This window comes from Camelus dromedarius, chromosome 29 (genome assembly GCF_036321535.1).
Source record: "Camelus dromedarius isolate mCamDro1 chromosome 29, mCamDro1.pat, whole genome shotgun sequence".
Classification (NCBI taxonomy): Eukaryota; Metazoa; Chordata; class Mammalia; order Artiodactyla; family Camelidae; genus Camelus; species Camelus dromedarius.
In genome coordinates this window covers 26,859,872-26,881,018 of record NC_087464.1, presented here as the reverse complement: position 1 = coordinate 26,881,018, position 21,147 = coordinate 26,859,872, and positions in this window count along the sequence as shown.

Genomic DNA, 21,147 nt, shown 5'->3' with positions numbered 1-21,147 from the left:
CCTGTCCCTCGTCTCCTCGCTTCCAGGCTGGAACTCACCCCAGCCTGTACTGTCCTTTGCCCCCCACTGAGTCTGCTGGTCATTTCCTGAACAACACTCTGGAATCCAGCTGCCTGGACTTCAGCCCCGAGGAGGCAATCGAGGGAAGATTTTCAAGCAGAAAAGCTCATTGTATCCCCAAATCTTTCCTGTGCTACTTGCAGGCCCAAGATGCCCAGATGGCCCCGCGGGAAGCCAGTGGGAGGTAAGGACGCTGAGGCGGGCGCAGTGCTGCGCAACTCCAGGGGGCGCCATTCATAGACCGCACCGTCCCCTGGTATTGCACAGTGCACAGCCCACACAGCTGCTCACTGTGCCCTGGGGCCAGGAACCAGAGGGTACGCTGGCATGTGAAATAAAGACCCAGCTTAAGCTGCAGGGAGGTGGTGGAGACAGAATCAGAGCAAGAGCTCAGGCAGGAAAGAGGACAGCCCTCCCCCCAGAGAGCCCCGTGTCCGGCTTGTCCTGGCGGCGGCGGCTGGGGGCGGCCTCTGGAGCCTGCACAGGGGCACAAACCCACTTTGTAGCTTCCGGCCTCAGTTCCCTCATTTGTAAGACGGTGAAAACAACATGCAACTTACAAGGGCAGCTCATGAGGAAACAGGTGTGGATGTGCTTCAGAAGCAGAAGGCGAAATCCGAGAGCTGTGATGTCAGAGCGAATGACCAGACGTCAGAGCGCAGGGGTACCTGGGAGGGGGGCTTAGGGTCCAAGGAGCCCCTCCCCTCCGCCCCGAGCCCAAGGCCAGGGCTGGCGGCCTGGCTGAAGACCCTGTTTCTGGGTGGAACTCCAGCATCCATCAGGAAGCCAGAGCTTTTGTGACACTGGTGAGTGCTGGGGGCACGGTGGGGTGGGGACACTGGCCTTGCTTCCACTGCAGAGAGAAGGGAGGACACCCCCCTTGGCCCTCGGTTTCCCCGGATGCCCCCACATTCCCAGGGCCCGGACTCCTGGGGTGGCCTCTCTTGAAAGGCCTCCCCGTCATCCAGCCGAGGGCTTGGAAGGGGAGAGGGCGGGGACAGCAGCACGCATGGGCTGAAAAGTTCTGAAAACAGGCTGCCTGGGTGCCAGCCCCTCCCCGGCCCCCAGGCTCCCTCTGAGGCCCCTTCTGAAGGGGACCTCGAGCTCTAAAGAGTTGAGCGCTTTTATGCGAGCCCAGGCAAACCAATTAGGTTTGCTTAAAAACATTGTATTCATTAGCATGAAAATAAAGCTGAACTTTTTAGAGATAATTGCGTCTTTTAAAACGTGGTCGTCTTTGTCTGGGCTTGCCTCATAAATATGCATGCCGCATAATCCTTTTGGAACCACGGTCGCAATCAAGAGTAACACACAAATGCATCCAGGGTGTTAATATTCCGACAAGAGTGGGGCCTCTCGGGCAGGCAGGCGGCGCTGGGGTGGTGGCCCGGAGGCGGCCCTGTAATCCCCAGCTGCAGCCTGCGCCTGCTCGCTCGCTTGCGGGGACGGGAGGCTGCCTCCCGTCCCTGATACCTCAGACCAGGGCTCCAGTTCTAAATCGCTGCCTTTTGTGATGCTTCCAGGGAGGTGGGCTGCAGGATTCCGGGGCTCAAGATGCGGAGAAGGGAGGGGTGGGGGGGGCAGGGAAGTTGAGCTAATTTCTAGCTGGGGAAATTGAGCTCCCAGGGGTGAGGTGGGTTTGCCAAGGTCACCCAGCACTGCGGGGCTGAGACAAAGCCCAGTTTACCACTGAAGATGGCTGCTGGTGATCTGAAATCAAGCAGAGGCCTGTACCTGGGAATGGATTATATTTAAATTTGTATTTATATCTGGTAGGGAAAGAGGGCTATTCAGGTGGTGAGCTTGGGTGGCTGGGGGAAGGGTTGGGGGCTCCAGCTGGCCTCCAAGCTACCCCAAATAAACCCACCATCTAAGTTAAATCAGTCAGCTTGCTGTGTCAGTGCTGCTTTAAGACAAGTTCTAAGCAACCCGCTTCCTGGCTTGGAGTGCCCCGCAGCTCCTCTGGGAAGAAATTTCTGAGCTGCCCCTGGCGCCTGCCTACAGGAGTTCTTTCATCCCCCCTTCCCCGCTCCCTCCCTTCCTCCCAAGCAGAACAGCTTTACAAGATTAATATCCCACAAGGAGGATGAGACTGGCCCCCAGGGGAGGCTGTGAGCTCAGTGAAGTTTCATTTCAGCAATCATTTCCTAAGACCTTGCCCGGTCCCAGGCACCGCGCTAAGCCTTACGGGGCTGCATGGGCTGCAGACAGGGCCTGCCTGGCCTAGTTCACCATCACGGGGAGGCAGGCGCGTTTGTCAGGGGCCTGACACCAGGGCTCCTTGCAAAGCCATGCAGAGAGGAGCGTGGCACACGTCTGGTGAGTGGCAAGGCTGATCGTGGCCTGGCAGGCCACCTTTTGAAGACCAGGTGGGATTCGGGCAGGCTTTGGGAACAGCTGGAGCAGAGGGAGGCCCAGGGTCTGGGCTGTGTTTGGGCAAAACCTGAGCCCAGAAAGTTGTCCTCTGCCACTCCCCAGTGTCCCTCCAGAGGCTCCTCTCTCCTGTCCCTGGGCTCTCAGCGGCCCTCTGGCTGCCCCTGCTTCCCACCCCAGGCCACTGCAAGGCGTGCCAGGGCTCCAGAGTTACCAAATAGGAAACCGTCCCAATGTCCAACGGTGGACGGATGGGGTGAGAAAGGGCGTCACAGTTATTTACAGCCCGCTGACTTTTGCCGAAAACCTGTTAGGTTGAACCACGTGAAACTGTCATATTCAGCCATTCTGGAATAAAACGGTGACGTTTGACCTCTGTGGAGCGCCTTCTGTGCACAGGCGCAGTTTATGCGCAGTATGAACCCACGTGAGATCAGGGACTCCCACTCCCACTGAACAGACAGGGAAACTGAGGCAAAGAGAACTGAACTTTCCCAGGTCTCGTGAGCTGGGCTTCAGCCCCGGCTGCCTAGGCCACGTGGGGGAGCCATGAAATACAGGGACCGTGGGCTTGGCGCTCACAGGCGGAGGAAAGAGCAGCACGTAGTGAGCAAGAGGCAGTTGAGAGGGGACTGCGTCGCATAACTGACCGTGGGGAAGTTCGGCTGGGAAAGGCAAAATGTGCTTCTGCGCTTCCTAAGGAAGGAGGCAGTCGGGGGAGGACACCGGGGGTCCCGGCATTCTTACTACCGTGGGGAAGGGCCCGCCTGCGCAGCAGGGACGAGTCCAGGGCCGTGGCGCCGTCTCCCCAGGGGGCACGCGGACCGGCACGAGGGACCTCTTTGGCTTCGGTTTTTAGACCAAGAGCAGAGGTAACAGTGCTGAAGGCCAGTCGCAGTGTTAGAATCAGAGATGCGCTTGGAGGGTGGACACTCAAGGCTTGACCCCAGGAACGCAGCTCCCTGGCGACTCGGCTTAATGCCGGGGTACCTCCACAGCGCTGTCCTGCTGTCACCTGCCCGCCACCCCCTGGTGGGCGCCCCGGGCCAGCTGGCTAACTGTGTCATTGCATACCCAGGCCGAGTGGCTCCTGGAGCGCTTTTCTTTCTCTGCTTAAAAATCCCAGGAGAATTAGTACTGCAATTACACAGACTTCACAAAAAGCCAAATGGACTTCTACCTTGTGAAGAGTCCGGTCTGGGCCCGCGGACGTGGCGGACTTTTCACTGATGCCCCTCGTCCTGCTCGTCGTCGATGACGCTGACCTGACTTGGTTCTTGGGGGTCATTATAAGCACGTTAGAAATCGGAGGGCAGGGCGGGGCCCAGGCAGCGCCGCAGCCGCACACAGGAGCGTCCTGAGCATCTCTCACGTCCATCCGTGCTTGTGGCGCCACCTCACCCTTCGTAATGACGGCGTAGATGCCAAAGCACACACGAGCCACATTTGTGTGAAAGCGATACAGTAGTCCTTTTTTCTCTTTAAAAGCAACACTGTTTTTGGCCATTACCAGTAATTCTGTAACGACTAACATGGCGCACACGCACTCGCAGGTGATATTTTGCGTGATAACACTGTGCATCGTACATTTACAGACAGTATTTCTTTCTTAAGATTATTTTTATATTAAAATTCTTTTTTCCTTTAATTTCTTGGGAGAGGAGGCAATCAGGGTTGTTTTTATTTATTTATTTTATTGGTTCCGGGGGTCGACCCGGGGCCTCGGGCGTGCCAAACAGGCACTCTGCGACTCGGCTGCGCGCTCCCACCGCGGACGGTATTTCGCATGAAGGCTTGGAGGAACTGCTTTTGTGTTTGCGTTTGCCCTGGTGAGAGGTACTTTCAAATTACTCTCAAAAAATAAAAAAAGGGAAAATCAGCTTACTCCTCACGAGTGTACGAACAGGTCTGCTTCCCCAAACCCTCTACGCAAGCCTGCCTGTCCTGCGCCGTCAGTCCCCGCACCGGCTCTTCCTCCCGACTTCCAGGAGCCCTCTGCAGTCTCTTCCGTGGACGTTCGCTCGCTGCCGGCCATGCATGGCGGCGCAACTATTTCCTCCGGTCTGTTACTCATCTCTTCACTTACAGATTACTTTGCTGTGCAAAACATGTTTGCATTTTTATCCAATTAAATCTGTAATTCTTTTCTTTTATGGGTTCTGGGTTTAATGCCTTGACTAGGAAGCCATCTTCTCGAAGATTATAAAAAAAAGTTTACCTGATATTTTCTTTTGGCTTGAAAAAAGTGAAAGCTGCCTTTTGGGGGGTCAGGGCATGACCTGGGGAGGGCAGGCACAGTGCTCGCTGCCCCGACACCCTGTGGTCCTCTCCACTCACAGCGTGTGGTAGGATCTCACCTCCTGTAGCTTCATGGTCCAGTGGGCCATGCAGCTGGCTGTAGCCTGAATTGTGAGCGGAACTGATGAGGTCGCTTCAGGACCAAGCATTTACTTCTAACACAAGACCTTCCAGTCCATGCCCAGACCTTCCATGGCAACGTCTGAGATGGTGGCTGCTCCGTCACTGGTTCCTGTGTGACCTGAATGAGCAGAGCCACCCCACCAACCTGCTAACGCACGTGTGCCCGGAGCCAGAAGTCAGCCTTTTGTTCGGGGGCAGTTTATCGCCACAGCACAGCATCGCCTGTCCTGGCTGAGACCTTTGCTTTTTTCCATGTGGGCAGCTGGTGATTGACTTTCCATTTTTTTGAAATGGCCCATCTTTCCCTGCTGATATAAGATGCTGCACTTGTCACTGTCCAATCCCCATTATATACACAGGTGTGTATCTTGAGTCCCATCCATCAAACCATGGGCCTGTTGGACCCAAATCCCTATTTTAATTGATAAAGCTTTAGGACATATTTTGATGTTTTGTAGAGCAGGTTTTCAAGCTTAATCTGCTTTTCCAGACGAATTTACTCTTTAGACAAACTTTAGAACTAGTTGCTCAAGTTTCCGAAAAATCCCATCGGAATATGGGTTGGAATTACACTGAAGTTCTATTTTAATTGAAGGAGGATTTCTGACTTGACACCTGGAAACCTCCTCTTGTAGACTTTTCATGGATTAATCCTCTTTTACTTTTAAGAAATAGATTTTGAGCTCCTTCCGTATTTTTGCTCGCCCTAAAGATCAGAGATAACAGGGCACTGTCCGTGCCAGCCAGGCTCCCAGTCTAGTGGGAGACGAACAAGACCACTGGTCGCGGTCCCAGCGGGTGTCGCAGGCCCGGCGAAGTAACGGGAAGCGCAGACCTGACTCCATGTTGGAGCTGTTCCTCTGGCTCTAACCCTGGGCTCGGTCACGCTGCTTCTGTACCTTTTGCGAAAGCATGTTGCCCAGAGCCTGAAAGACACAGGAGAGCCTGTGCTCCGGGCTCCTCCCTGTAAGGGTGTGGCACGTTCCCTTTCATATAGAGGTAGGAGCTGCGGAAGAGAAAATGCCACTCGTCTTGCTGGAGGTTTGCAGGCTCATCGTGACCTGACCCCCGTGGACAGATGCAGGAACAAAGGATTCTGACACCAAGAAGTCTGCAACAACCAACCGCACCCCCTCCCCTCTTTAGTCTAAAAGGAGCGTGAGTTCTGACCCAGGGAAGATGGTTCTCCAGGACACTCGTCTGCTATCTTCTGGGTGTGCCAGCTTTCCGAATACAGTCGTACCTCCTTGCCCCATCACCTCCTCTCCCATTTACTGGCCTGTCGTGCGGTGAGCAGAACGAGTCTGGGCTGCGTGATGGAGGCAGCCCAAAGACAGGATGTGATGAAGCTGCCTCGCGGTTTGAAGGGGAGTTCTCCAGGCAGATGGAAGTGTATGGCCAGGGATTCCAGGTGGGGACACGGCAGGAGATGAAGAGGAAGGTGGGAGCCGCCTCGTGCAGTAAGTAGTGCTGTGGAGTCTAGGCTTGGGGAGGGCCCAGAACAATGGGGTGCTGCTGGTGGGGAGGGTGCGGCTCAGGGGAAGAGCGTGCGCTTAGCACGCACGAGGTCCTGGGTTCAGTCCCTGGCACCTCCATTAAAATAAATAAATAAACAAACCTCGTCTCCTCCCCCTTCCAATTTTTTTTTAAATAGGGCGCTGCTGAAGGGAGAGTGGAGAGCGGACCCCAGGGCCTTAGTGTAGCCTGTACTTGGGGGCATGGTCTGCTAATTTCACTGAGAAGGCGCGGAATCCCATAATTCCCATATTTAAATCACTTAACCGGTTTGGAGCACAAACCAATCCAAAGGCTATCGAACAGCTGAGAAAGAAGGACTAAGAGCTCACAACTCACCTACTATGTGCCAAGAACTGTCATGGCCTAGGATTCGTGTGGCCAGCGTCTGGCCAGACGTTTTTACACAATATAAAACCTGCAGTAACCCCACATCCTGCAGGAATGATTCCTGTTTGACAGAGAAGACGGAGGAGCTTCCGAGGGCTTCGGTGGCTTTCCCCCCGTCCAGGAGCTAGGTGGCCGCAGAGCTGGGGCCGCACAGCAGGTCTCCCATTTCCGAATTGAGGAGCCTTCCTGCGCCTCCGCAGCTGCGTCTCGTTATAAAAAGGAGCTGGTTCTCAGCCTCGGGGGGAGAGGGAAGGCTCCTTGGCTAAGTTTCATTTAATTTTCCATCAGTAGGTGTCAACTGTGAACTAGTCAGAAATGCTAAAATAACAGCTTAAAAACATAGGAACAGAAATGGAAATGTAATTTTAGCGGGCTCACCAGCCCCCTCCTGAAGATAAGTGCTGCTTTTTGGAGTATCTGTTACAGAAATTTAACACTTAGGGACTAAACTCACAGGAGCTGCTGGCGATGTGCAATTTAGCAACTCGGGCTGTTAGAGAAGAAGGGAGGAAGAAAAAACCTCCACAGGCAGAAAATTGAAAACAAAAGGAAATGGAGGGGGAAAAAAAGCAGCAAAATATTCCTGCTCTGGTTGCAGTTCCTCCTAATGGCCTGGGAAGTAGCCTGTCGAATTGAAAAAGTCTTGCCGGGGAGAAACATCGACTCAGAGCCGGCCGGCACGTTGGGTGGAAAAGGAGGCTGGGTTTAGCCAATCGAGCGTCAAGGCCTCTGACTGGTAAATTAGCAGGGGCTCATCCCGTGCCCGCCACGTGCTGGGAGTGGTGCCCCGCCCACCGCGCAGGGCTTCACGGTGAGGGAGGTGACATTCCTCCCTCAAAGGGTTTGCTCCTGGCACCTCAGAAGTGGCAGCAGGTTAGTGGGCTTTTTGTACCTTACTGCTCATAATTGCTCCAACTACGCACGTGTGCAGTTATGTTTAACCCCTCAGGTTTCTTTGTGGTCTGTTGCTCAGAGGGACCTTAGTCCAGGATTAAGCACAGAGGTGAAGGGTCCCAGGTCCCAGCCCATCTCACAGGCACCAGCTGAAGGAGGTAGGAGCCGTGGCAGGCAGAAATGACAAACGACCTTCACAGGGGCCTTGACTGCGTTTTAAGTTCAGACCGGAGGAGGGGAGGACCACTCCAAGGAGAACTGCAGGGTCGAAGCTGCGCCACCGGCCTGGCCAGAACCTCTACGGAGCTGAGGGCAAGAGCCCAAACGGAGGCCACAGACCACGTGTCTGAACATTAAAGAGCTGCAACTCACACTAGCAATCTGTTCAGTAAAATACGTTTCTCTGCTCGTCTGGACGCATGAGTCTTCGTAATGACCTGATGGCAGGTTCCCATTCAGAATTTTCAGCATCCTTGGAATTTTGCGCTGGAATGAGGTGGAGCGGGGAGAGCCTGCAGCCTGACCCTTCCTCGTGGACACCTCAGCACACATGTCCAGCCTCAGAGCCCTTGCCAACCACTGGCCTGGGGTGCACATGCTGGCCCTGTTCACCTTCAGGGGGACCGGCCTGGAGGAGGGCTGTGCCGGCGTGGAAGGGGGCTGGGCCGTCTGAGCAGTGAATTCTGTGGTTCCAGTTGCTGGAGCGCAGCATTGGGACAGGCTGGGACCTGAGACCTTTACCCGAGTGCTTGCCCGTGGACAAATGCCTCCTCCAGCAACAGAATACAAAAACCTCTAAGGGACAAAACTGACAGCACGCATGTGCAGTTGGGGCAAATTATGAGTGAGACACAAGAGGCCACAAACCAGCGGCCATTTCTGAGGCGCCGCGAGCAAAAGCAGGGCCCTGCGCACAGCAGCCCCGTGGGGGTGGGCGGGCCACTGAAGCCAGCCCCCCTCCCCCGCCCCGTTCGCTCCGCTAAAGCCAGCAGCCCGCCCCTCGGTGGCCAGGGCACGGCTGCCGTGTTTTCGCTCCCTCGTGCTACCTCCCGGGTCCCGGTCAGGCCTCGTCTGAACTGCTTGTCTAGCCTCTTTTCCATTTTTAAGATTTCCAGCACTGTGCTGGTTTCCGTCGTCCAGCACGGTGACTCAGCTGTGCATGTTCGTTCCATTTCATGCGCTGTTCCATGACAGCGCCCTGTGCCTCACAGTGGGACCTTTTTAAATCTATTTTATGTAGTGGTCAGTCACAGGAAGTGAAGTCAGAAAGAGAAAGACAAGCTCCTTTCGATACCACTTACTTGCGAAATCTACAAAGAATGACACAAATGAACTTCTATGCAAAAGAGAAACAGACTCCCAGACACAGAAAACGAACCTGTGGTTACTGGGGGGGAGGACACAGCAGGAGCGCTTATCAATTTCTATTGACCGGAAGTCCAAGCTCCCGGGCTGGTGACCGTGTTGAGGGGGCGTGCGGGTTCCGCGCGGGCACTTCCTTGTGGCCCAGACTGCTCACTCCCAGGACGGGGGTGTGGCCAGAAGAGGGGCCCCAGAAAGAGCTGGGTCCAGAGCAGCAGCCTTCTTGCCCAGATCTGGGGCTGGTAGTGGTGGGGAGCCAGGAGCGGACGAGCCCTGCTGGGGTGGCAGAGGAGACTCAGATTTGGAGGGGAGAGCTGGGAAATAAAATTGAAAGCATATTTGGGCTTGAATGATGATGGCATTGAACTTCAGGCTACAGAGTGTGGGCTTGTTCCTGTGGGCCATGTGGAGCCCTGGGGGATCGGAGGACCCAGGTCCACAGTGACCCCACTGATTCCCGCATCCGGGAATGCTCCCTCGCCCGCCCTCAGGTACTCGCAGGAGCTGCTTCCCGAGTCTGCAACAGGCCTCATCTCAGGCCCCTTGAGATCTAGCCTTGCTGTGAGGACAAGTCCTTTGGGGTAACCTTTCCTGGAACCCCCACCCCCACCTAGATGGAGTGTTTCTTCCCTTGGTACCCGGATCCCCTGGGGTTTTCTTCATCACAGGGACCAGGTCTCATTCCTCCAGCACACGGACTTCCAGAAACCAGGCACCAAGAATGCTGGTGGAGGGAAGGAAGTTACTGCAAGAAATCCCAGGGAGGCGGACCTAAGAGAAAGCATGTTGTGAAAAGTAGCTCATGCACTCACCTCGCAGAGGCTTGGTTTCCACGCTTCAACCCCGCCTCACCTTTAAAAATACATCTGGAATCTGACCGCTTTCACAGCCTCTCTCGGAACCAGCCCGAGGCCAGCAGCCTCCACCTTTGCTCCACCTTTGCTCACCTGTACCATTTCAGGCCTCTCCTGATTGGTTCCCCTCCCCTCGCAGTCTGTTTTCAGCCCAGCAGCCTGTTAAGCGCTAGATCAGGTCATCTGTGATGGTTTCCCATCTCACGCAAAGAAAATGAGAGAGGCTGGGACCTGGGACCCTTTGCTGGAGTGCATGCACCTGGACAAACTGTCTTGTTGGGCAACAGACTACAAGGAAACTGTAAGGGACTGAAAATAACTGCACGCACGCGCAGTTGGGGCAGTTACGAACAATAAGGTACAAAAAAGCCACAAACCCACCACCACTTCTGAGGTGCTCTGAGCAAAAGCAGGGTACTGGGCATGATCCCTGCACACAGCACCACCAAGGGGGTGGGCGGACCACCTAAGCTGCCCCTCCTGCCCACCCCATGGGCCCGCCCCATTTAAGGAACCAGCTGCCCCCCACCCACACCACCCCTGCCCTCCCGGAGCAAGCAGGGGAAGCTGTTACTCATTTTTGCTCCTTCGTGCTGCACGAGTCCCAGTAGAGTCTTGCCTAAATTCCCTGCCTGGCCTCTTATCAATTTCTATTGATTAAGGAGTCCGAGGACCTGGGTTGGTAACAGAAAGGCCAGAGTCCTTATAAAGGTCTAGAAGGAGCAGATATGCACCTGGACCCCTGCGGGATCTTATGAAAATGCAGATTCTGATTCAGGAGGTCCGGGGCAGGGCCTGAGAGTCTGCATTCCTCACAACCTCCCTCCCTCCACCCCTGTACCTCCCCCCATGTGGCACCGCGGAGCTGAGGACCACGCTGCGAGCAGTGAGGGTCCAGGGTGGTGCCGCTGCTTCCACCTTTGCCCTCCTTCCAGGGTGACCGGCTGTCCCTGTTTGCCCTGGCTTTAAAATTGGCAGTCCTGTGTGCCCCGCCCCTGCCCCCTCCAGGCCCTCAGGTCCACTTCCTCCTGGGTCCTCACCTCTCAGCAAGTCGCCCTCTTTGCAGCTGCTCCCTCCTCAGCTCACACCTCATTCCCCTCCCCATTTAGTCTTTCCTCTCAGAAGCTGTCGCCCACTGGCACCCTGTCTGCTTTACGGATCTCAGTCACCGTGTTTCTCTCCACTGGAAAGTGGGCTGTCTTCTCTCCTTGGTCACTGAGGTGCCCCGGAACCTACAGCACTGCCAGGCACAGAGGGGACGCTCGGTGAAAATTATTGCAGGGCTAAATGAGTGCTCAAGCCAGCCAGCTTCTCAGACTTGGATGCGCCCGCGAGTCCCCTGGGGCAATGGTGAACTGCAGACTCTGCCCCAGGAGGTCTGGGGTGGGGACTGAGTGGCTGCACTTCTCAGGGGCACATGTCCGGGGCTCCGCTGGTCCAGGGCTAGAGGTGCCACACGGCGGTCCCTTGGCTTCTCCCCCACATGCCCCCTCCTCTCTTGTCTGGATTTGGAGGTGGGGCAAGGAGTCCTTGGAAGTGAGAGGAGCAGGTGGGCCGATCCCAGTGTCCGTGACGGGGGGCACTCAGCTCTGGTGTGACTGGGCGGCCATCCAGCTGGCCCAGCCAACTGATTGACTCAGTCATGGAAGTGGCCTGGACCAAACTTTCCCTGCTCTGAGCTGGCTTTCAGAAAGAACCGTCCCCCCTCCCACTTCTCCTCACTGACTCTACAGCTGGCTTGACGAGCAAAGATTTCTCTCCAGAGCCGGGCTCTGTTTGGCTTTGCACCTGCTGCCGGCAGCTGTTGCTGAAGTTCCCGTTAATGGCACAAATGGAGCCTCTAATGGCCGGGGCCTAAGCCCTGGCTGGCAGCGGGGCCGGGGGTGTGTGGGCTGTGCAGACAGATGGGAATTCTGCCAGCTCCCGGGATCCAGGCTGCCCTGTCAGTCAGCCCGACGGCCAGACAGCGGGCCGGCCCGCCCGCCAGCCCGCCAGCCCGCTCAGAGTCTTCACCCGAAGAGGCGGTTTTAGGGGCCTTGGGGAGATGTACGGAAGCTCTCAGCTCCTAGAAGCCCACATGTTAGTTGAGGTGGGAAGACTGCGACATAGAAAAGACTTGACGAGTGAGATGAGATCCTGGGCCCGAGCTGTGTCTGCGGAACCAGCCAGAAGAGTGGCAGGAGCGCTGATAAGTGGGGCTGCTGCTTCTCCCCAGGACTTTGATTCCCCGGATAGCATGTTTAAGTTGAGATCACAGATTGCTCCCTGCGATAGCGCATGCACTCTTTAGAAAGTGGTGACATGTAAAAGCTTTTAATTTCCAGAAGCAAAATAAAATTGTGGGTGGTCCTGACTGGCCCTCATCTGAGGTTGCTAAGAAGTCTTAAAGGTTGTAAGGGTTTGCATGTCTCTGTGCGGCCAAGTTTTGGAATTTCTAGCTTTTAAAACTACCAGTCTGCTCATAGATGAACCCAGGTTAATAATGGTACTGACACAGGTGCCAGCAAGAGCCAGACGCAGCCTCTCACTGCATCCTCGTGACACCCCGTGAGGTCTCGTGCTCATCAAACATGCAGCCACCCGCGTTCCATTCGCCCTTCAGCTGGTCACCTTGTTCCCACCAGGGACCCGCCCTTGCCCCATTCTCGTTCCTTGTGCTTCTGTGGGTGAGCCCCCCCCCCCCACCGGGCAGAGGTGTGACATGTGACCCAGGCCTGCCCCGTCAGAGTCCTTCCCTGCCCTGGTGGTTGGCTGTGGGCTGGCCACGTGACCCAGGGAGAGCCGGTCAGGCCTGGGGACGAGAGCTTACTGCTCCCCCAGGGCTGTGAAGCGAGGGGATGTAGGAGCAGGAGTCGCTGTCTCCAGCTTGTGACCAGGAGAGGGGGCCTCTCAGAGCCGTGGGTAGGTGATGTTCCCAGGGTGGAGAGCAGAGCTGAGCCTGAAGGTAGAAAGCAGGGCCTGGTGACATGCCTGCTTATTTTTGCTGGAACCAGTCTGCGCTGTCTGCCCGCGTGCTACTTGCGGCTCAGAGTGTCCTAGCTGGTGCAAGGGCTCATTCTCACGGTGCAGCCAGGACAGCCTGTCTGGTAAGCAGGGGATGCTGGCAGGTTGAGCTGGCATCCACAGGGCGCTGCACCCGATGTGGGGCTGAGCGAGGGGGCGGGAGGGTGGTGGATAAGGCAGTTTCTGACGGCATGGCTGTGGGGGGTGGGGCGGCCCTGCCTGGAGACAGAAGCCACAGGAGGGTCGATCTGGAGGGTAGGCAGTGAATTCAGTTTGTGCAACACCCAGGTGGGAACGGAGCCTGGAATTCCAGACAAAAGAGAGTTGGAGACAAGGGTTTAGATGCAAAACGAAACCAGCCAACCAGCCACCACAAGGAGCCAGCCACAAGGGAGCTGTGCGGCAGGTGGTCACTGCAGGTGGCCCAGCTGTAGGGGAAGGGGCCTGCTTCCTTGTGCAAGCATGCTTTTGAGTCTCAGGTACAGAGAATTGAGTTACTTTACGCCACAGGCCGTGGTGCTCCAGTCTTACTGGTCTCCATGCATTCGTTTACGTTTGTTATTTATTCCCGTTGATCTCCATCCCCCTTTCCCACACTGTGCCCCAGGCAGCCATCCTACTGGGTTTAGCAGGTGCCTTGCTGTTTTCATGTGTTCCTGCAAAACGTTTTGCTGTTTTACGTGCATGTATCTTTAACTGATGTAAAGGAGAAGGTGCTCAGAACTCACTCTATAGTTCACGTTCTTCACAAAGCACTTGGCTTTTTAAGATGCCTCCGTGTTGCCGCGTGTTCATTCAATCCCTTTGCTTTCCCTGCAGTGCAGCCTCCTTTGTGGGTGTCCCCCATGCCCCCTCTGCCGGGAGCACTTCCGCTCCTGGCCACCCCGTGTAGCCGTGTGGTGAGCATCCTTGCCTGCGTCAGCTGAGGATTTCTGTGGGATGTGGGCCTATGTCATCATCAACCTACAGGACAGCCCAGTATTTCTTCTCCCCTGGAATTCACACCCTCCCTCGCTGAACAGGGCTGGGTAACCAGAAGGATATTGCAGAAAGGCTGGAATAGGACTTCCAAGGTGAGGTCATAAATGCGATTTCAGACATCCTCACTCTGGGGACAGCAGCTGCCATGTTGGGAGTGCCCTCCAGCAACCCTATGGCTCCAGATCCACGTGGGGAGAAGCAGGCATCCCCTCAGCAACTAGCGCAGCCTTGCTCTCCCTGTAGGGGGTTGCCTTGGAGCCAAGTCCTTCAGCCTTCAGATGACTGAGCCCTAAGTAATGTCTTCCCAACAAACTCATGCAAGCCAGAAGCACCCAGCAAAACTGCTCCCAAACCCCTGAGGTACAGCACCTGAGATCATGGACGTTTATTATAATTTGAGGCTTTTTGTTATGCAGTGGTGCCTAGCTAATACAAACTAACAAAACCCAGGAGGGTGTTGCTGGCTCTTGGGATGTGGCTGAGTAAGATCATGTGCATAGTTTAGAGAATCAATATGTTTTAAAAACTAGAGTGGAGTTGGTTATTATGTGTCCAGCCCTTCTTCATCTGATAGGAGGTGGTGAGTGGCTTCCCCTTGGCAGAAGGCCCTGGAGTGGTGTCAGACTCTGTGGATGCTATTGGGAGAGAAAGGTCTGTGACAGGGGCCAGCATTTCCAGAGAAACTCCAAAGGATTGTCCCAGAGAACTATCTTTTGTGAATCAAAGCACCCCAGACCCTCCTTGGGCCAGCAAGAGCCTGGGGACTCCCGGGGCAGGCTGACTGCTCTGGAGGGGAGCTCAGCTAACCTGACCTGGCTGTGGGATGTGCGGACTCAAGTGCCATTGCATTTGGCCAGGCCGTTGAAAAGCTTCAATTTGCAGATTGAAGGGATGGAAATTCATTTTCTCTTAGTTTTCCAATCTTTGTCTGGAAAATAGATTTCTCAGTGTCATTTCTCGGCTTGCTCTAATCTCTGTTAAGGAAATGAACTGCTGGAGTTGGATGTCTGTTTTATTTAGAGTGCTTTCGCAGTCCCCAGGTACTGGGGCCGCTTGGATGTCCTGAGCTGTTGGAAACTGAGCTGCTCTGGCCAGGGATTTTTCCATTTCCAATTGTGCTTCATTTTCACAAATTTCATTCAGAAGGTACAACAGAGTTCCCATTGAGGACAGCGGGACCAGAACAGCCGACTCACACGTGGCACCAGGAATACACTCTCCCTGCAGCGTCCCCTAACCGGGAGTCAAGCCTATGGGGCCCAGAGCTGGCCTGCTCGGGCGAATGAATAGGTCAGTGTTGGGGGTCTGGCCGTACTGAACTTCAGAAGGAGGTAACAAAATAAGACACTCTGTTCCCAAGAGGTATTGGCAAAAGGTGTCTCTGGCCAGCTTGAGTCTGGGAGCTACCATATTCCAGTTCAACGTTCAGACTTGAACAAAAATGCATATCTGCCTCCCTCCAGTTCTCCCTTCCTCCTCTCCCCCCAAAATGCGTCTGCGGGGACAGATGGCCCTGTGTCAGCGTCCCTGTGTGATATTGATGTGAACAGCGAAGGAAGGCGACATGTCTCATGGCTGTAAAAATAGACGTGCGTTAGGAATGCGTGAAGTCAGACCCCTCCTCTGGCCACGCCGGGCCTGCTATTCTAAACCCAGGCTCATGGGTTTGGTATCCAACCACCCGGCAATGCAGAGCAGTGGTCTGGAACTTGACATTTAAAGGGTTTGAAAGAAATAGAAAGAGGCATGGAGAGTTCTTTTTTTAAGCCAGTCTGGCTATTTCTGAATGGGACATGCCAAGGGAACCGGAGATCGAATTCACAGCGTGTTTGAACCATAGCGTCTGGGAGACGGAGGGGGCTGAGGAGCTGTCTGTCTGGTGTCCCTCCCCAGGCAGGGACTCCTTTCACGGAGCCTCTGACGACTGCCTGGTTTCCGCTTGGATACCTCGCGTGGCGGGGCGCTCTCCGCCTTGAGGGGCAGCGCTCCATGATCGGGCTGTGTGGGGGCCTCCGGCTGCTGCGGCCGGGAGCTTGCAGGAAAGCCCTGCCCAGGCTGCTGTGGAGGCTGAAAGAGACGACATGGTTTCCAAAAGCCAGTGAGCACCCAGTCTGGGGAGGTAATGGACATGTGTGGACGATGACACAGTGCCCGGCGACAGGACGTTATTAAACCTGACATTGCGTGGTGCTGCCTGCTTCCTTCCCAGTCAGAGTCAGTGGGTGTCTCGCCCCCCCCACCCCCGCATCGGGTACCGGCACGCCCCCCTCCCCCCGCCCCCCGTGTCGGTTAAGGCACCTGCATTTTAGCCATCTCCCAGGCTCCGGGGCGGGGAATGACCTTGCGGATTCTCACTCGCCCCCGCTCCCCATCGAGTCCCTCCCGGGTCCTGCAGAGAGGTCGCTCACGGGTGCCTCCCACCCTGCGTCTCCTCTGCTCACATTGTCCGCACAAACTTCTTCCTGGGAATCGAGGCATTGCTACAGTTTGGCTCGCTTCTGGCTTTGCCTTCTCGTTACAGCTCCCCCGTCCGCCCCGCTCTGCGCCGGCTGCCTCTTCTCTCCCCGCTCTGCGCCTGAGCTCCGGCTGCTTCGCCCCCGACTCTTTCTATCCAGTCTATCTCTTCCTCAAGGTCTGGTGGAACCTCGCCCTCTCTGCTCCCTGTCATGAGGGCTGCCGTTCTCTTTATAGCAGAACTGCCAGCCATCCCTGGAGTCCTCTCTGGGTCCTTAAGGCTCACAGCCCCATATGATGGGAAAAACCCAGAATGGGCTTGGGGTCATAAGACCTAAGTTCAAACTGTGACTCCACCACTCACTAGCTGGGCTCTCAGGCCAGTCCCCGACTCGCACTGGCTGTCAGTTTCCACATCTGCCTTATGGGCTCAATGCCACCCACCTCCCTGGGTGGCTGACCGAGATAATGAGCATGGCACGTCTTTCACACACGCAGCGCCTTGCAGGTCCTGGTTACGGCTGTGGTTGTGCCTTTCAAAAGAGGAGGAAGCTGGACTGGGGCCCTCTGAATCTTCGGAATTTATATCAGCAGGTCTTTACTGGGCGCCCGCTGCCCCGTCCAGCCCTGTGCGGCGCACACAGGGGTGAAAGTGAAGGCACGTTCTCCAGCCAGCGAGCTCGCGCTGTGGGGGATAACGAACGCGTGCAGAGGCGCGAGGCTGCCGGACTGGACAGTGTGTTATTGAACTCGACTGGTGTGAGCCTGCCTGAAAGCAGGGGAGGGGTGCGGAGAGGGGGAGGGGTGCGAAGAAGGGGACGGTGTGGGAGAGTTAGGGTGATGGGGGAAGGCTTCCTGGAAGAGTCAGCCTGCAGCCGGAACTTGAAGGTGGGCAGCGCCTGCACAGGGGGCGAGGAAGCAGGGGGCAGTCCAGGCAGGGAGATTTCTCTGTGGAAAGCTGACCACGCGCAGGGTTTGATGGGAGAGGGAGTCCCCTTCAGTCCTGACCTGTGCTGGCCGCTCAGTTAACATCTCACCACAGCCTGGGGGCCGGGCTCGAAACTGGAGGAGAAGCTGGAGGACCGTTCCTCATTTGCAGATGAGAGGCTGCAGCTCTGGGGGCCAGCAGGGGGCTTGCAGGTGCTAACTGCATTTGATATGCTGAAAGGAGGCACACTTGGGATCCAGCATTTTCTGGTGTGACCTCCTCTGACTTCCTGGGGAATCACACATGCGTTGGAGGGGGAGCCACACAGGTGAGCATTGCTTCCCCCAGGCGTACACCTGGACGGCGCGGCTCCAGAGTGTCCCTAGAGAAGGAGCTCAGGGTGGTCCTGGTCTGGGGTGCAGCCGGCACACTGCACCCCCAGGTAGGTCTGAAGTGACTTGCAGAGGCTTCGGAGGGGCTGATGGAGAGGCTGCAGGGACTAGCCCTCCTCGGCCATGTCTTGGTGAGACTCTGGGTCCCCGTCCCTCTTATGGGGAGAGTCGGCCGTTCACCTGCCGTTGTTGCCGGGGGTCACCATTTCCCAGTTCCTGGTGGAGCCGAGAGGTCCCTTTCAGAAAGGGCCTGGTCTCCTGCCTCATTGTCCTCGTCCCACATCTCAAGCCACCTTGGGCCTCGGCCTGAAAGGGGACGGGATGCGGACGGCCGCCGGGCTCACAGTGAGAGCAGGAGAGAGCAGAGGCTGGGGCGAGGCTCACAGCCTGCTCTGTTCTTTGGCTTGCCCAGCCTCCAGCAAACAAGTCACCGCAAACTGCATGGCTCTGGACATCGAGCAAACACAGAGAAGGTGTCTCGGGAGTAGTAGAGGAACCACAGCCGAGGTGTCGGGCAGGAGCAGCTTGCCTAATTCCTCCCCCAAGGCGCACGCGGTTTGGTTTCCCAAACCAGAAATGGTTACCCGAAGCCTGGGGGAGAGAGCCTGGCGTCGGAGTTTCCCTCTTACAACGTTCACTGTCCTTGACAGGTTGCTGACTTAGAATCTGTAGGCGGGACACACGCCCCTATTTTAGCTAAGCCCCGGGAATGATGCAAGAGGATGCCAGGTCTCAGAAGTGCCAGGAGGAACTCAGGCAAGAACGCAGCAGCCAGGGGCCAACAAAGCTCTGAACCGAGACCCCGTGGCTTCATTAGCTCGGGCACCTCTTCCGGGAAGCCCTCTCTCCTTCCCCGGGCAATCAGTTGATCTCCCGTCCTCTCTGCAGCCCACAGCCCGTGGCCAGCCCTTCTGTCGTCCGTCCCCAGAACTAGGCTTTGCCTTCGCAGTAAATTCCTTATGCATCGGTCTCCTGTTAGACCAGGGCTCAGCGCCCCGTGCCCGGGGGGGTCTTCGTAAATGATAGTTTATTGGAACGTGGCCGCGCTCACTCATCTGTCCCTTGTCTCTGGCTGCTTTCGTGCCAGAAGGCCGCAGCTGGCTTCTTGCAGAGATGGTCTGTGAAGCCGGAAATAGTTACCTACCTGGCCCTTTGCAGAAAAAGGCTGCCGCCTCCTGGTCTGACAGCAGGCTGACGGAGGGCAGGGCCTGGGTCTTACTCAGATCTCACCCGCTGGGCCCGGTGCTTCACACGAGGTGAACTTCTATTCACGCTTAGTTAAAGGAAGCCGTGTCCAAGCAGGAGAGACTGAAGAGCATGGGGCGGGGGGCACAGAGCCGGTTTCGAGGGCTTTAAAAGCCTTCATTCCCGCACACAGAGGTGAGCGGCTAACTGCACAGCGACCTCCTCCTGCCGTCTGAGCAGCCCCTCGGGCCCTGTTAGGCAGCGCCTTGTTAACCCAGCTCGAGTCCTGTTCGAGCTGTTCGGCGTCTGTCATCCGGACCCTCGTCCTCACCCCTCCAGTGTCTCTTTAGCCTGAACGAGGTGTGAGGCAGACACTTCCTCCGAATCGGAAAGGACTAAGAAAATAACTTGGGGCAGTGTTCCTCGGACTGTCGGGGCTGGGGAGTGCAGCCCCACCTTCGCCGCCGTGCAGGAGTCCTGGTCTGGTGCCCAGGGCTAGGAAACGCGTCACCACGTGGAAATGTAAAGAACGTTGCCTCTGATATTAACGTTCCTTGCAGCTGAGAAAAACCAACATGAAAGAATGTTTAATTAAAAGTCTCCTAAACAAATGACTTTTTGTGGCTCCAACTCGACTGCGAGAGTCATTTATAAATCACAGTAAACGCGGAGGGGTTTGTGGGTGCATTTGGCATAATGTGGGGGTGGGGCCTCAGGTGTGGGAGTGGGGACAGTGGAGGGTGCACGTCTTGTGGGTCCAAAGCTCGTGCGATTTCTGGGGCACTCTTTAAGAATAAAGACACAGCCAGACCTTACTTTTCCAAAGGCTGCACAAACATACGGCCAGATGAATGCTTTGATAGGGGCCTTCTTGAGCCTTAGAATGATCCAGGCAGGTGAGAGGCTCGGAAGTTTAAGTTCCACGAGTCTGCCGATTACAACTCCCCTGAGGTGGGCGGGTGGGTGATGCAGTCAAATAAGTAGGGGAGTGCTGCCAGCACAGTCTTGGGGAGTCGCGCTCCCAGGAACTCCGTGAAGGTTCTGAGAAGTCCTGCACATCAGAACACTAACTTTATTTGACCTAGAGTTTCCCAAACTTGTTTTTGCTATAAAGACTCTGGGCGAACGTTTTTGAACAACTGGGAAGCAGACTAGGAAAGCCTGACTCTCCCTGACCTCAATTTGCAGCTACAATAGATCAGAAAGGTGCTTTTCTGACCACTGCTGGTTGGGAGGGAGGGCTTAGCTTAGAGGCCAGGGTCAGGCCCACGCATTACAGATTTCTACTGGATCCGTCGTTCTCGAAAGCTTCTGCATCTCAGGGCTTCTCTTGCTCAGAATTTTAAAAATTTATATATTTTTTAAATTTCTTTTTTTGTTGTTGTTTAAAGGAAGTAATTTTATTTCATTTGTTTATATGTTCATTTTTTTTTTAACAGAGGTACTGGAGATTGAACCCAGAACCCCATGCATGCTAAGCATGTGCTCCACCTCTGAGCTATTACCCCACCCCCAGAATTTTTGAAGAATGGAACGTTTTGATTCAAATGAGGGCAAAGAGGCTTGACCTATGGATTCCCGTGTTTCACTCGCTTATTAGCATCACTTTGTTTTTTCTTTCAGAGTTTGGTGAAAGACTGGTGACATCATTTGCAGGTCTCTGGGCAAAGTCAGAAAACATGGGGGGGCCCCGGCTCAGAAGTTGCTACAAATGTCAGGAGAGTGACGGCAGAGCATTAAACCACGTGAGGGGCCCTTCTCAGCGCGGGCCCGAGTGGCTGCGGGGATCATGGGACCCGGGAGGCAGGTCCTGGTTCTGAAGACGCTCAGAGCCTGTGGGGAGGAGCCAGCAGTTCAAGCAGGGCGGCGTTTCAGCGCCGTGGCCGGAGCCGGGCGCCGGGCCGTGCAGGTGTGTGCGTGCGGAGGTGGGTCACCGGCTGAGCCTTCTCAGCGCCACTCAGCCTTCTCCGTGATTCATCAGCAGCACTGCTGTGTGGGGCCCGTCATGGCTGTAATTAGCTGGGGCTTCTCAAGTGAAAACCCTTCCTCTAACCTGAGTGTTTTCAAAATCAGTGCCAGTTACCACGCATCCAGGTTGACGGGGGTCAGGTCGCAGTAAGTCCCTCTCTTCCCGGCTTGTTATAATTACCCCTTCCATCGGAGATTCAGTCTCATTGTCTTTGCTGTGAACACTCGGTCTCCCAGCGCTGCAGGGAGAAGGTGGGGGTGTGGGAGGGCATGAGGCTCCTGTTCCCAGGCCTGCGTCTCCTGCAACGGCCGGACCCTGGCTCGTGCAGGGCGCTGTGGCCCCAGCAGGGTCAGGGTGGAGGGTGTC